At 47.9% G+C, this 16,911-nt stretch overlaps 1 protein-coding gene across 1 annotated transcript in view; it reads left to right on the top strand.

Moving 5' to 3' along the window:
- LOC115461166 (cytochrome P450 2U1-like) overlaps positions 1 to 16,911 on the top strand; it is a 78,458-nt gene that overhangs the window by 29,596 nt on the left and 31,951 nt on the right. The window lies entirely within an intron of this gene.

Below are 16,911 nucleotides of genomic sequence, written 5' to 3'. Positions count from 1 at the left end.
CAAGTGCAGAAGGTAGTCAAGCAGGGTCTGTGTAGGACTAGAGCGAGGATCTAGGGCCTTGCTGTCACACCAGACGGCAAACCTCCTCCATAAAAAGAAGTAACTTCTCTTAGTGGAATCTTTCCTGGAAGCAAGCAAGATGCGGGAGACACCCTCTGACAGACCCAAAGAGGCAAAGTCTACGCTCTCAACATCCAGGCCGTGAGAGCCAGAGACCAGAGGTTGGGATGCAGAAGCGCCCCTTCGTCCTGTGTGATGAGGGTCGGAAAACACTCCAATCTCCACGGTTCTTCGGAGGACAACTCCAGAAGAAGAGGGAACCAGATCTGACGCTGCCAAAAGTGAGCAATCAGAATCATGGTGCCTCGGTCTTGCTTGAGTTTCAACAAAGTCTTCCCCACCAGAGGTATGGGAGGATAAGCATACAGCAGACCTTCCCCCAGTCCAGGAGGAAGGCATCCGATGCCAGTCTGCCGGGGGCCTGAAGTCTGGAACAGAACTGAGGGACTTTGTGGTTGGCTCGAGATTAAAAGAGATCTACCAAGGGGGTGCCCCACACCTGGAAGATCTGGCGCACTAGTCGGGAGTTGAGCGACCACTCGTGAGGTTGCATGATCCTGCTCAACCTGTCGGCCAGACTGTTGTTTACGCCTGCCAGATATGTGGCTTGGAGCAAGATGCCGTGACGACGAGCCCAGAGCCACATGCTGACGGCTTCCTGACACGGGGCGAGATCCGGTGCCCCCCTGCTTGTTGATGTAATACATGGCAACCTGGTTGTCTGTCTGAATTTGGATAATTTGGTGGGACAGCCGATCTCTGAAAGCCTTCAGAGCATTCCAGACCGCTCGTAACTCCAGGAGATTGATCTGCAGATCACGTTCCTGGAGGGACCAGCTTCCCTGGGTGTGAAGCCCATCGACATGAGCTCCCCACCCCAGGAGAGACGCATCCGTAGTCAGCACTTTTTGTGGCTGAGGAATTTGGAAAGGACGTCCCAGAGTCAAATTGGACCAAATCGTCCACCAATACAGGGATTTGAGAAAACTCATGGACAGGTGGATCACGTCTTCTAGATCCCCAGCAGCCTGAAACCACTGGGAAGCTAGGGTCCATTGAGCAGATCGCATGTGAAGGCAGGCCATGGGAGTCACATGAACTGTGGAGGCCATGTGGCCCAACAATCTCAACATCTGCCGAGCTGTGATCTGCTGGGACGCTCGCACCCGAGAGACGAGGGACAACAAGTTGTTGGCTCTCGTCTCTGGGAGATAGGCACGAGCCGTCCGAGAATCCAGCAGAGCTCCTATGAATTCGAGTCTCTGTACTGGAAGAAGATGGGACTTTGGATAATTTATCACAAACCCCAGTAGCTCCAGGAGGCGAATAGTCATCTGCATGGACTGTAGAGCTCCTGCCTCGGATGTGTTCTTCACCAGCCAATCGTCGAGATAGGGGAACACGTGTACTCCCAGCCTGTGAAGCGCCACTGCTACTACAGCCAGGCACTTCGTGAACACTCTGGGCGCAGAGGCGAGCCCAAAGGGTAGCACACAGTACTGGAAGTGACGTGTGCCCAGCTGAAATCGCAGATACTGTCTGTGAGCTGGCAGTATCGGGATGTGCGTGTAGGCGTCTTTCAAGTCCAGAGAGCATAGCCAGTCGTTTTCCTGAATCATGGGAAGAAGGGTGCCCAGGGAAAGCATCCTGAACTTTTCCTTGACTAGATATTTGTTTAGGGCCCTTAGGTCTAGGATGGGACGCATCCCCCCTGTTTTCTTTTCCACAAGGAAGTACCTGGAATAGAATCCCAGCCCTTCTTGCCCGGATGGCACGGGCTCGACCGCATTGGCGCTGAGAAGGGCGGAGAGTTCCTCTGCAAGTACCTGCTTGTGCTGGAAGCTGTAGGATTGAGCTCCCGGTGGGCAATTTGGAGGTTTCGAGGCCAAATTGAGGGTGTATTCTTGCCGGACTATTTGAAGAACCCAACGGTCGGAGGTTATGAGAGGCCACCTTTGGTGAAAAACTTTCAACCTCCCCCCGACCGGCAGATCGCCCGGCACTGATACGTTGATGTCGGCTATGCTCTGCTGGAGCCAGTCAAAAGCCCGCCCCCTGCTTTTGCTGGGGAGCCGTGGGGCCTTGCTGAGGCGCACGCTGCTGACGAGAGCGAGCGCGCTGGGGCTTAGCCTGGGCCGCAGGCTGTCGAGAAGGAGGATTGTACCTATGCTTACCAGAAGAGTAGGGAACAATCTTCCTTCCCCCATAAAAACGTCTACCTGAGGAGGTAGATGCTGAAGGCTGCCAGCGGGAGAACTTGTCGAAAGCGGTATCCCGCTGGTGGAGCTGCTCTACCACCTGTTCGACTTTCTCTCCAAAACTGTTGTCCGCTTGGCAAGGGGAGTCCGCAATCCGCTGCTGGATCCTATTCTCCAGGTCGGAGGCATGCAGCCATGAGAGTCTGCGCATCACCACACCTTGAGCAGCGGCCCTGGACGCAACATCAAAGGTATCATATACCCCTCTGGCCAGGAATTTTCTGCACGCCTTCAGCTGCCTGACCACCTTCTGAAATGGCTTGGCTTGCTCAGGAGGGAGCTTGTCCACCAAGCTCGCCAACTGCCGCACATTGTTCAGCATATGGATGCTCGTGTAGAGCTGGTAAGACTGAATTTTGGCCACGAGCATAGAAGAATGGTAGGCCTTCCTCCCAAAGGAGTCTAAGGTTCTAGAGTCCTTGCCCAGGGGCGCCGAAGCATGCTCCCTAGAACTCTTAGCCTTCTTTAGGGCCAGATCCACCACACCAGAGTCGTGAGGCAACTGAGTGCGCATCAGCTCTGGGTCCCCATGGATCTGGTACTGGGATTCGATCTTCTTGGGAATGTGGGGATTATTTAAAGGCTTGGTCCAGTTCGCCAGCAATGTCTTTTTTAGGACATGATGCATGGGTACTGTGGACGCTTCCTTAGGTTGAGAAGGATAGTCCAAGAGCTCAAACATTTCAGCCCTGGGCTCATCTTCCACAACCACCGGGAAGGGGATGGCCGTAGACATCTTCCGGACAAAGGCCGCAAAAGACAGACTCTCGGGAGGAGAAAGCTGCCTTTCAGGGGAGGGAGTGGGATCAGAAGGAAGGCCATCAGACTCCTCGTCAGAGAAATATCTGATGTCCTCCTCCTCCTCCCACGAGGCCTCACCATCGGTATCAGACACAAGTTCATGAACCTGTGTCTGAAGCCGTGCCCGACTTGACTCCGTGGAAACACGGCCACGGTGGGAGCGTCGAGAAGTAGACTCCCTCGCCAGCACCGGCGAAGCTCCCTCCGCCGACGTCGTCGGGGAGCCTTCCTGGGAGGCGGCTGCAGTCGGTACCGCAAGCGGCACCGATGTCGGAGACCTCACCCCGGGCAAGGGGCCAGCCGACGCCTCACTCGACGGTACCGGAGGGGAAGGGCGCAACAGCTCTGCCAGGATCTCCGGGAGAACGGCCCGGAGACTTTCGTGCAGAGCGGCTGTGGAGAAAGACATGGAAGCCGATGCAGGCGTCGAGGTCAGAGTCTGTTCCGGGCGTGGAGGCTGTTCTGGGCTGTCCAAGGTGGAGCGCATCGACACCTCCTGAACAGAGGGTGAGCGGTCCTCCCGGTGCCGATGCCTACTGGGTGCCGACTCCCTCGGCGACCCAGAGCTCTCGGTACCAATGCGGGAAGGAGACCGGTGTCGATGCTTCTTTGATTTTTTTCAAACGAAGCGTGTCACCGGAGCTTCCCGGTACCGACAAGGAGGACGTAGAATCCAGCCGTCTCTTCCTCGGGGCCGAGGCCGAAGAAGGTTGGTCTCGGGGGGGGGGGGGGGGGCTGTACTGCAGGAGCCCTCAGGGTAGGGGGAGACCCACCCGAAGGCTCACCGCCACCAGCAGGAGAATGGACAGCCCTCACCTGCACTCCAGTCGAAGCACCACCGTCCGATGACATCAGCAACAGTGGAGGTCCCGGTACCATCGACGCCGACGCAGCCTTTCGATGTCTCGGTACCGACGATGCAGAGAGTCGATACCTCGATGCAGTCGATGCCGAGGTTGAAGGTCTTGATGCTGCCGACGTCGATGCACTCGATGACTCCGGTACTGTTGTCGACAAAGAGCCCGAGAACAACACGTTCCACTGGGCCAATCTCGCAACCTGAGTCTTCTTCTGTAAAAGAGCGCAAGGACTACAGGCCTGCGGGCGGTGCCCAGCCCCCAGACACTGAAGACATGACGCGTGCCTATCAGTGAGCGAGATTACCCGGGCGCACTGGGTGCACTTCTTGAAGCCGCTGGGAGACTTCGATGACATGGGCGGAAAAATCACGCCGGTGAAATCAAAATTCGTAATGGCGACTAAGGGCACCAAAAATAGGGAGAGAGAAAAAAACCTGTACCGAGGCCCCAAAAAAGGCCTACCCCGAAAGCGAAAGGAAACTTATGTCGGGGAAACAAACTGGACACACGGGAAGGGACAAGACTGAGGTCTTCGCTTTTTTTTTTTTTTTTTAGTGAAATCGCGAAGACGCGCGAGGGTCAACTTTGAGGGGCACGAAACGGCGCAAAACACGACCATACCGAACGCGGACAAAAGAAGACTGACAAACACGAGCCGGTTCGGGTGGGAAGACGGTCGCACGAGGACTAGCAAATGCCTTTGCTAGTGAAGTTTCCGATTGGAGGGGCTGCCGTGGACGTCACCCATCAGTGAGAACAAGCAGCCTGCTTGTCTTCGGAGAACAAGATTTAGATTGTGAGCACAGCAATGTGTAAAAAAAGCATCGGGAGAAACTTCCTTAACTCTCATTTGAAGACCAGATATCTCACCAGCCATGGTGCTTGCTCCGTCATATGCTTGTCCATAACACATACTTATTGACAGCCCCAGGTTACTTATAGCAGACTTGAGAACATTAAAAAAATTTTCTGCACTTGCTCCTGGCAATTCAGTGAACTGGACAAAGTGTTCAACAGCATCACCAGCTTTTGTTACATACCGTAATGATAATGAAAACTGATCCATTCGGCTGATATCAATGGTGGAGTCAACAATCACAGCAAAATATTTTGCAGCCTCGATTTCACTGACAATCAGTGCTGTAACTTGTGACGAAAGGGAATGTATGAGATCATTTTGTATGCCAGGGCTTAGGTATGTTGCGTTTCGATCACCCATTAACAAATGCTGGCTAAGGAGTGTATCATGTTTAGCTAACAATTTAATCAGTTCCAAAAAATTCCCCTAATTCGTTCCACAACCAGCCAAACCTCCATGCTCACGATGACCACGAAACGGTAATCCTTGCTTTGCAAGGAATAAAACTACATCAATAATATGCTTCAGAAGCATTCTGGTTTGTTCTATTTTTTTCTTTTCTGCAGCTACAAGTTTTGCAAGAACAGTTTTATCTCTTAACAGATGAAATCTAGTAAGAAAGAAATCTCTCTCTGCTTTTCTATGACTCTCGCACTTTTCATGCTTTTCAATTTTGTCAATGCCCTTGTTAAAATTTTTGCAACCCTTTTTAGGATTGCTCCATGTACGGTTATCTCAACGTGAAGCATCTGAGAATAACCAACAATAGAAGCAAAACATTGCATTTGATCTGGGTGAATGTACTAACCACTGTCTATCATTTTCACGGCCACTTTTCTCATGTTTTTCTTGGTACCATAACATACTAAAGTGCCGCCCATCTTTGCCCTTAGGAAATACAGAGTTCTTTTTCAGTCCTGGTTGACAAGGACCCTGTTGGAGTAATGCTCGTATCAGAGGAGGTTTGATGGATTTATTTCGAAATAAATATGGATCTGTTGGAAAGTCCACTTTTGTATCAATAAGTTGACAAAGTACTGTACTAACTGTAGTTTCTTCTTCTTCCTTGTTTTCACTGTCAAATGGATCAGAGTTAGGTTCTACTATTCTTTCTTCATTTTTACTATCATCATTCGATGGGAAAAAAGTGCTGTCAGGCAGTTCTCCACAGGATAAGTTGGTGCCACTTCGAGCAGAAATTGATGTGTTGGAATTCATAGACCAAGCTGCTTCTTCCTCATTTTCATTATGAATATCACTCTCAGACTCAGTGTTTACAGAGTGATCACTTGAGTCACCAGCAGCATCAGTTTGTGCTTGAATTGCTTCACAATTGTTAGGAATAGCGGCACCAACATGTTGAGAGCTAGCTCGATGAAAAAAATCATCAATGCGCTGACACTTAGCTAGTTCTTTTTCACGGTCCTTGTCAGCTTTAAGTTTGACTCTGTCCCATCTGGAAAGTTTCTTTTTTGCATTGCTTGAGCTCATTGTTTAAAATGTTAATCAATTTCAGATACAAAGTTTTTGAAGTGACCACAAAAGCGGACTACTGTAAGCCAAGCTGGAAACCACAGGAAAACGTACGAGCATGTGTAACTCCCTGGTGGAGGAGAAAGATATTATAGACAGTGTGCGAATCAAAGTCCTTACAAAAAGGAAACTCAAGAATGATAAAGTTGAATCCCAAACCAACCAATACAGATCTAGACAACAATTTCTTTGAATAAATCCACATATGATATGCTTCAAGGGAAAAGCAGTGCAGGGTCTTCTTGGACCTCATGTGCACTGCAGTTTTGATATCCACACCAACAAGAAGTTTGTGTCGGAACTCAGAAGGGATAGAAATGGATTAAACACGTAGCATTTGTATGGACCATGTGGCCTCTGTGTCACTGTGCTGCTTTCTACTTTATGAAGAAGACTTCAGGAGTGCTCCCCTACCACTGCCATCAGTCTCACACTCCTGCTGCTAGTGTTGTCAGTTTCATGATTGAAGAATGGAGCATTGGGGCCACTGGAGCTGACCCCTCTGCTGTGTTTCAGCAGCAGACCTGTTCTCTTCAACCTCGATTCTAGCAACACCAGCAGCAGGAGTGCTCCTGTACTCTGCCAAGGCACAGAGAGCAATGCATGCTGCTGGTCCACAACACACTTACTTGGTTAAGAACCATTGGTCTAGGCACATGCAGAAACACACACACCCAAAATGATGGAAGCAAACTTTTTGAGTGGTTAAAATCACCAAAACTCTGGTTAATGACTTTTGTGTGGGCCCTTTCCCATAGTCTCACATGCTGCACAAAATTAAATGGTAGATCACAGGTTGCCTACCCTGGGATAGTAACTCAATATAAACCTCAGATTCCTTAGCATCCCTCCGGACCGGCCCAGGATTGGACTGATGGGTTGTGCTCGTCTTCCAGCAGGTTGGAGACTGAGAAAAAACTCTGACTCTAGCGAGCCAATAGGAGCCCTGGTCACGTGACCCTAGCCTCAGTATTTTCTCAGTCTCCAAGCAGGTAGGAAGTGAGCCCATTAGTCTCTCTTGGTTGGTCTATAACTTTTTCTGTTTAATCTTTATTCTGTTTTCTCTTTATTCTGTGCCAGAGGAATTCTTTAGAGGCTTGTTAGGTATTTAGCAATGTTACATTTCAGCCTCTGGGGTGTTAAACTCGGGTGTCCCGAGTCCCTCCCCATCTCCCTTTGAAAATAAATAAATAAAAGAAAGAAAGAAAGAAAGAAAAAGGGAAGGGCTACCCTTGTTGCTAGAAGGGGGTATTGCCTTTGGGAGAGGCAGCCACTATTAAATAAATAAATAAATACAAAGAGAGATAAGAGAAGCAGCGCTTTCCCCAGTGACCTAAGGAGCAGGCTGCTCTGTTTAGTTCTCTGTGAGTGCTTACTTGTAGCTGATCAGCTGTTCTGTATGTCATTCAACTGCAGAATTAAGCCTCTCATCTCTGTCAATATATAGTAGATTTTTATTCTTTTTCTTGCCGGTTGTTGTACGAGCGGGGCTTTAGTAAAAAAAAAAAAAAAAGGCGTGAACCCCTGACGCGCATGCACGCGTTTTCCGATATCGCTGAAAAGCTCCAGAGCTCTGCTGTCTATCGGTGTCGCGGACTTAACGCCGCCAGCTCTTCTACATTTGGCTATTGTTTTTTATTTTTTCGATGTGGCTTCGGGGCCTGTGCTTCTTCCGGTTCACAAGTCTGTTTCGCCAGCTGTTAGGTCTTCGCTGTCCCGCTCTACTCCGCTTGTTGCGGAGGTGTCAGGCGCGCTCTCAGGGACAGCAAAAGTGGCGCGAACGGTGGCCATTTTCAATCACCCTCCGTTTTTTTCAGTCGGGTGATTGCTCTGCTGTAGACAAGGCTGCAAGTCCAGACAATCCTGATTCAGGAGCTCTGGTACACTCCGGAGTCACTCAGGCAGGGGGATTTTCCCCTGTGTTTGTTCTCCGGATGTACCAGGCCTTCCTGTTATCACAGATAGATATCCATTTTTTTCCCTCTCCCCTAGTCCTGCCCAAAACACTCCTAGGCCGTCTCTCTTTCCATTCGGGCTTCATAGAGTTGTTATCTGGCCGTTTATGTAATGTGGATCTCTAAATATCCATTTTCAGACGTCCAACATAAGTGCCATAGTAGCTCCAAGCATGTCTATTCACCTATATTTAGGGCATAGGTTAAAGCATCTTTGTGCTTGCTTAAAGAATTGTTAAACAAAATATTACTTTTTCTATCAAGCCATATACTTTGCATAGCTTTACATTCAGCATTTTTTCTACAAGAAATGCTTTCTTTTGGCAGGAAAGCCCTGCGTAAATTGACATGGTTTTAAAGCACCACTGGGACGAAGCTGGTACAAGAATGTTTTTTCTGTTGGAACTTCACAGGCCCATGCCCACCAAAGTAGTAAAGAGAGTCAATTTAGAATAATGGAGATCTGTACATGTGGACAATTTTTCTATCCTGTGTGTCAATCTTCTAATTTTTCCTATAAACTTAAAGCTAACGTACAACTTGGTCAAGGAAGGAGGGGGGGAGTTTATTATTTTCTTTTCAATGCATCTTAACAAAAGCTCACATCTCCCATTCTCCTCCTCCATCCCCCCCCCCCCCCCCCCAAGTTTATTATTTTACTGGACATTCCCACAGGAAAGCTGTAGGAACAGAAGGGAGCGTAGCACTGCTACTTCCAACAGCTGTTTACAATGTCTTAACGGTAATACTAGTCTACTCTTTTTACATGTTCATAGTTCTTTGAATACAAAGAAAATACAGAAACTGCTTTTCATAAACCGCTCGGTGCAAACCAATTGAACACAGCTTTTGGGCAGTTCACTATTTGTTGGCACATTTCCAACTTTACTTCAAGCTTAAGCCATCTTTTGTTCCCCACCCCTCATCAGAATGTCAAGCTATTCATAATTCTGTTTTATTCAAAAAGCAATATCCTTGGATCGGGTATAGGCAGTTGAGGGAAATTCTGTACCACTTTTCAGCTCAAAATACTCAAAGGGATTTTGTTGAGCAGTATAACTGCAACTTAATGTTGTCTATGCAACCAGGCTTCTAGATCTATGAAAATTAAAAGCAGTTTTCTTGTCTAATTCTGCACATCTCTTCAACTCCGCATGCTGACCGACGGGGGGAAAAAATGTACATTCTAGTCAGCTGCATTATATTTTAGCCTACTTATTTCCAGGCAAGAATGATCCACAAAACTAGTAAACCTGTAGCATTTATAAGTGTTTTATTTAAAATGCCCTATGCCTCCACAAAATTTGAGGCATTCTAAAAATGTTACTTCTACTACATTAAGTGTAAGCATTGTGGATCATCATACATTTGGTTTCACTGACCTTGCTACTGCAAGTACAACTTTTCAGGGCAATGCGCACAGCGCAAGAAGGTTAATGAGATGTAGGTGCTATGAGAACATTAAGAGGAGTCTGCCCATCCATTATGGAACCCTCACATTTAACCAATTTTGGGAGCCAATTTTCCACCCAGATGTGCAGGTTAAAGCTTTAGAACTTGTTAAATCTCAGCTATAAAAATTTCATATTTGAAATCTTGTAAACAAATAGCAATTCATATGAACACTACAATTCAGGCCTGGATTTTTAGCAAGGTTTTAGTTGGCAACTCATTATTTCTCTATTACGTGGGATAAATGTAAGAGGTACCCAGTGGCTTTATGGCCTGGGAAGAGCACTAGGGGAAGGGGGTTCACTAAATTGGGCCCCAGCATAACTCTGGTTGGACTGACAATTTAACAGTGAATGGCACCCAGTGGCTTGGTGGCCTGGGAAGAGCACTAGGAGAAGGGGGTTCACTAAATTGGGCCCCAGCATAACTCTGGTTGGACTGACAATTTAACAGTGAATGGCACCCAGTGGCTTGGTGGCCTGGGAAGAGCACTAGGAGAAGGGGGTTCACTAAATTGGGTCCCAGCATAATTCTGATTAGACTGCCAATTTAACAGTGGATATGACCTTGTTACAAGACAATATCAATTTGGTTTGGTGAAGGGACAAGTATTCTTTCCCCCATTTTGCATGGGCTGCCATGCAACTGCAGATTGACTATATCCATGTCCTCTTTCTTTCTTCAAGTGCATCTTCTTTACTGGCGTAGTATTCTGCTCTTTTGCCTTTCTGCTGGTTATTAAACCTGGTGGTTCTGGACAATGCCTCGGCAGTAGCCTATATCAATCGGCAGAGGGTAACAAGGTGCCATCTCTGCTGGCAAGAGGCGGAGGGTTTCCTGGTATGGGCAGAAGCTCATCTCACTGCCATATCAGCCTCGCATGTTGCAGGAGTTGACAATATTCAAGCGGACTTTCCCAGTCGTCGCACGCTCGATCCAGGCGAATGGGCTGTCAGCAATCGAGCGTTTTAGTTGCTAGTACGTCATTGGGGCACTCCAGTTTTCCTTCTGTTCGCTTACAGACTCAACTCAAAGTTCCTCCATTTTTTTCAGTTGCCGAAGAGAGGCAACAGCAGAAGGGGTAGACGTCCTCTTGCGGCGGGGGTCCTCCGAATTACTTTGCGTGCTTCCTCCATAGCCTCTATTAGGTCGTCTCCTTCAGAAGATAGAGGAACATGGGAAGCTAGTAATTCTGGTGCTCCCAGATTACCCTTGACGCTCTTGATACGCGAGTCTGCAGCGGCTGAAGGTGATGTCTTCTCTTCGACTTCCGCTATACAAGTCCTTGCTGATTCAAGGGCCGGCTTTCCCCGGCTCGATTTTGTCTTACGACTTGATTCTTGAACGAGCCCGTTTAGCTCACAGGGGTTTTTTTTAATTTCCACCATGCTTCGATCTCGTCGTTGCTCCACCTCTCTCAGCTATTTTTCGCACCTGGAGAATTTTTGAGACTTGATGTGCAGATGCTGGGATTGCTCCTTTTCGAGTTTCCATGGCTCAGATGTTTTTCTGCAGCGAGGATTTGATGAAGGACTGTCTCTTCACTTAAAATGCAGACGGCGGCTCTGTCCGGTTTCAGAGGTCGGATTCGGGGTAAGTCGGTGGCTAGTCTTCCCGAGGTCGCCCGTTTCTTAAAAGGAGTTAGCCTTCGGCCACCGGTCAGATCGATCTTTCCATGTTGGGACCTTAATCTGGTGTTTTCAGCTCTCACGGGGCCTCCGTTTGAACCATTGCAAACTTGTTTTCTGAAGGACTTAACCCTAAAAACAGTGTTTTTTGGTGGCTATTGCATCCGCTAGGAGAGTTTCGGAGTTGCAAGTTTTTTCCTGCAGTTCTCCATTTCTACAGTTTTCTAAAGATCAAGTGGTCCTTCATCCGGTTCCTTCTTTTTTGCCTAAGGTTCTCTCTCGGTTTCATCTGTCCCAGTCGGTTTTCTTCCTGTTCTGGGATTGGTCTCAGGTAAGCACGAGCAGAAGAAATTGCGTACTTTGGATGGTAAGAGAGTGCTTAAACAATATCTCGCAGTCACTGAGGTTTTTCGCCGCTCGGATTGTCTTTGGATTTTTGCTGGTCACCGTAAGAGTTTGTCAGCTTCTAAGCCTACGTTATCTAGGTGGATTAAAGAGATGATAGCTTCAGCCTACCTCTTGGCAGGCAAGGCAGTCCCGGAGGCTATTTATGCTCATTCTACTAGAGCGCAGGCAGCGTTGTGCGCAGAGTATTCCTTGGTGCCTCCTGCAGAGATTTGTAAGGCGGTGACTTGGTTCTCTATCCATTCTTTTTCTACACATTACAGACTTGATGTTCATTGTTGGCAGGAGGCGGGTACTCACTGCGGGCTTGCTGGGGTCCCACCCATAGAACTACTGCTTTGTTACGTCCCATCAGTCCAATCCTGGGCCGGTTCGGAGGGATGCTAAGGAAGGAGAAATTAGACCTTACCTGCTAATTTGCTTTCCTTTAATCCCTTCGGACCGGCCCAGGCCCCTCCCTGTTCCAGTTTTCTGTCTAGGTTTGTATGTTCTATTTATTTGTTTGCAGAGCTGTTTTTTGCTAGTTAGACAAATATTAAAAAAAACAAAACAAAACATTGATCTTCTGTTATGGCCATACCGCTGCTCTGGTAAGGGTATGTGGTGAGCCATTACAGTGAGGCCATACCGCTGCTCTGGTAAGGGTACGTGGTGAGCCATTACAGTGAGGCCATACCGCTGCTCTGGTAAGGGTATGTGGTGAGCCATTACAGTGAGGTCATACCGCTGCTCTGGTAAGGGTACGTGGTGAGCCATTACAGTGAGGCCATACCGCTGCTCTGGTAAGGGTACGTGGTGAGCCATTACAGTGAGGCCATACCGCTGCCCTGGTAAGGGTACATGGTGAGCCATTACAGTGAGGCCATACCATTGCTCTGGTGAGGGTAGTCGGTGAGCCATTTCAGTTAGGCCATACCGATACTCTCGTAAGGGTTTTCGGTGAGCCATTAAGATAAGGCCATACTGCTGCTCTGGTAAGGGTACGTGGTGAGCCATTACAGTGAGGCCATACCGCTGCTCTGGTAAGGGTACGTGGTGAGCCATTACAGTGAGGCCATACCGCTGCCCTGGTAAGGGTACGTGGTGAGCCATTACAGTGAGGCCATACCGCTGCCCTGGTAAGGGTACATGGTGAGCCATTACAGTGAGGCCATACCGTTGCTCTGGTGAGGGTAGTCGGTGAGCCATTTCAGTTAGGCCATACCGATACTCTCGTAAGGGTTTTCGGTGAGCCATTAAGATAAGGCCATACTGCTGCTCTGGTAAGAGTACGTGGTGAGCCATTACAGTGAGGCCATACCGCTGCTCTGGTAAGGGTATGTGGTGAGCCAGTACAGTGAGGCCATACCGCTGCCCTGGTAAGGGTACATGGTGAGCCATTACAGTGAGGCCATACCGTTGCTCTGGTGAGGGTAGTCGGTGAGCCATTTCAGTTAGGCCATACCGATACTCTTGTAAGGGTTTTCGGTGAGCCATTAAGATAAGGCCATACCGCTGCTCTGGTAAGGGTACGTGGTGAGCCATTACAGTGAGGCCATACCGCTGCTCTGGTAAGGGTACGTGGTGAGCCAGTACAGTGAGGCCATACCGCTGCTCTGGTGAGAGTTGTCGGTGAGCCTTCATTAGAGCACGTTTTCAATAGTGCTCCCTGGTTGCTGGAATTCCTTGGGGCACAGAATGTCTTGTTCTTCTTCTTGCTGCTTTGTTATTCAAATACTGAGGCTAGGGTCACGTGACCAGGGCTCCTATTGGCTCGCTAGAGTCAGAGTTTTTTCTCAGTCTCCAACCTGCTGGAAGGCGAGCACAACCCATCAGTCCAATCCTGGGCCGTTCCGGAGGGATTAAAGGAAAGAAAATTAGCAGGTAAGGTCTAATTTCTCCTTCTTTTCCACTTTATTGTGCAATGTGTCAGTCTGAGTCTTCTCCAAAATATTGTCCAGGTTGCCCCACCTATGCAGACTCCTTGTTTCCCTTGCCTCCGCCTAGGAGTCCTATCCCCTCAAGTCCAACATCAAGAAGGCTATAGGGACTCCCCCTCACACCCTGTATTCGTGCAGAGATGTTTTCACCTAGTAAAGGGTCATCAAAACAGACATCAGATGCAGATGTGATTCCATGTGTCACAATGAAAGAAGAGTTTAATTTTACTTCCATTTAATTTCAGCATATTCCATCTTTATAACACCGGGTGTCTCAAAGGCAGATTACAGCAACAGTTAAGATCAAGAAACAGGATATTCTCACTGAAATTTTGCCATCTCTGTATAGTATAGAACAGTGTAGAAAAATGAGCACAAAATACAGGTATAACTGTGGTTTCTACCAGCTATAATAATTTTTAAGCTGTTTTAGTGATGTTCAATTTTTATTTCATGATATTTATATCAGAGAAACTCTAAATTAAACTAGGGGTTTTTCAAACTAATACTGCATAGTTCAACATCAAAAACAATTTGAAAAATACGTGATCGAACACCGTCACTGTATAACACACCAAAACAGAGGCACCTATGACACGGCATTGTGTACAAAAGCAACATCATTTTGACCAGTTGTATGCATGATCATAGATAAAGTATTAAAAGCATTCTGTGGTGAAAGGAACAACATTGGATACATTTGTTGCAGACAGTGGAACCGAAAGGTTTGAATCGCAACATAGAATGGAATGCTTACTATTGACGTGGCCTTGGCCACTCTCCTAGATGGGATTGCTTTTCCCCTATTGGGTGAGACATATCATGGGATTGGTCTACGTAGAGATCTCAGGAAGCGGTTTAATTTAAAAGCAGTGACACTGTTTCAACCTAGCTATGCCATCTTTGTGTAAGTGAGCGATCACGATTACTACATTTTTGTTTTTTAAGTCCGGTCATGGACTTTTAACAGTGCCCTTCCTGAGGCAGCCAATAACTCGGCGAAACGAGGCGCACTTGTTGAAGGGAGACACGAGAAGGGAGATACGAGATGGAGTCATGAATGTATTGAATATGTCAGGAGCCTGGGTCCTGGGGAACTGAGGAACTGAGTTCGATCCCACTTCAGGCACAGGCAGCTCCTTGTGACTCTGGGCAAGTCACTTAACCCTCCATTGCCCCATGTAAGCCGCATTGAGCCTGCCATGAGTGGGAAACCGTGGGGTACAAATGTAACAAAAAATAAAAAAATAATAATATCAAGGATAAGTGAAAGTTTTCTGCAATTTCCATTTTTTGAATAATAGTATGACTTTGGACTGCAGGCTGTAGGTGGCGGGGGATGGTTGAGGCTTTCTTGATTAGAGCGATAACGGGGAGGATCCTTAGTTTATAAAAGTTTAATCGTGAATACGTTTCCAGGTAGTTTTCCCGGTTTTTGATTATGTGATTTTGGTCTCACTTTGTTTATTAGTTTAATTAGTGAAGGAGACAGTGAGTTTTACAAACCACTCGTTTTTCTCACGTAAACGTGAGTTTTTTGCGTTTCGCCTTTTTTTCTCCTTTCACTGGGACCTATGATAGTATTCTACTCCTGATTTTAGTAGGGGTGTGATAAATACTTTTAGTATTTCCCCTATTAGGAGCTTTGAGGTTCCTTGTTGATTAATAGAGAAGAAGGAATTTGTTGATTAAAATTCCTAATAACAAAGAGAGACATACACATAACGTATTTTTCAAATTGTTTTTGATGTTGAACTATGATATTTATATCTAAATATGGGAAGCTTTCGAATAAATTAAAAAGCTATCAAATAAGTAAAAAAGAAAACAAAATCTTTGTCCTCCATCTTTTAAGGCACTGCCTATCCATCTGGAACTAGATAGGAACACCCCATCTCCTGTTTTCTTCAACCTACTTGGACATCGCCCCTTGCTTCCCTGGCACCCCTCCTCTCTGGGTCTCCTTTGCTCCCCCCCCCCCCCTCTGAAATCTCCCTCTTGCTTCACTTGATGACCCCTCTTCTTTTGACTATCTTGGTCTGCCCTCCCCCCCACACCACACACACTGTATTTTATTTCCATTATATCTCCCTTTTTAAATTTATTTTATAGGCAGAAGAAGAAGAGTGAGAGAAAGTGTGTGTGTCTGTCTGTCTGTCTCCCCATTCTTTTTTTTTATTTTATTTTATGGGCAAAAAAAAAAAAGGGCTGTGTCTACCCCCCCCCCCCCCGTCCATCGATTGCCTTCTGTAACCCCCCACTCCCCTCCTGTCCATCGATTGCCTTCTGTAAGTTAACCCCCCACCCTCTGCTGGTCATCGATTGCCTTCTAGTGTAATCCCACCCCCTCCTGTCCAATGTCCATCGATTGCCTTCTGTAACCCCCCACCCCCTCTCTCCCCTCCTCTCCTCCCTAAGAATGATATTTTTAGCTGAAACAAAACAGCTAGTGCCGCAGAGGAAGAACCAAATTCTATCCCCAGGCAGAGGCCCAGATTCCCCACCACACACAGTCAGCCAGCCAGCATGGCAGTCCCTTACCTTACCGTCAGACGAGTCTCAGAGTCAAGAAGAGCTCAGCTGAGGGTGAGAGAGGCTCCGCATCCGAGCGTCGACAGCTGGGCTCAGACAGACAGTCCGCTGGTGCCTGCCAAACACCGCGCCAACCTGGCTGCACTGTGTGCCAGAGAGGGGACGACCCCTGGGCCTAAGGAGGAGAGGACCCCTGGCCTGGGCCTGGCTGGCTCTGCAGTCTGTGGCGCGCCCCGCTCCCATAGTTCTGCTTTAGAAATTTAAATATTTGGGTCCGTTGGGAAAAGAAATGATGAGGACTCGAGGAGGTAGGAATGTCATCCGTCGAGAGCGGGTAAGGGTTGTGTGAGTGACTTAAGTTCTCCTCTGTGGTTAGCTTATCATCTCTGTGTTCCCTTCCCGGTGGTGCTGTATGTTAGAGCAGCAGCAGCGCAGGCTCAGAGTCAGCTTCTGTTTGTTGCATTGGACTCTGCGTGGGAAGGCAAGAGCAGCAGCGCATGCGCATAAGCGCCATTCATTTTTAGAAATCCATTTGGGGGAGCGACCACTTCCCCTGCGCCCCACCTAGCTACGCTTCTGGTTAACCTCGCCTTCGTAGGTCTCTTCCCGGCTTCTTTTCCTGGCCATCACCCTCTCCCAAAAAGCCCGT

The sequence above is a fragment of the Microcaecilia unicolor genome, chromosome 2 (genome assembly GCF_901765095.1).
Source record: "Microcaecilia unicolor chromosome 2, aMicUni1.1, whole genome shotgun sequence".
Lineage (NCBI taxonomy): Eukaryota > Metazoa > Chordata > Amphibia > Gymnophiona > Siphonopidae > Microcaecilia > Microcaecilia unicolor.
The sequence above is the reverse complement of the archived record's forward strand: the minus strand, read 5'-3'. Positions and strand labels throughout refer to the sequence as shown.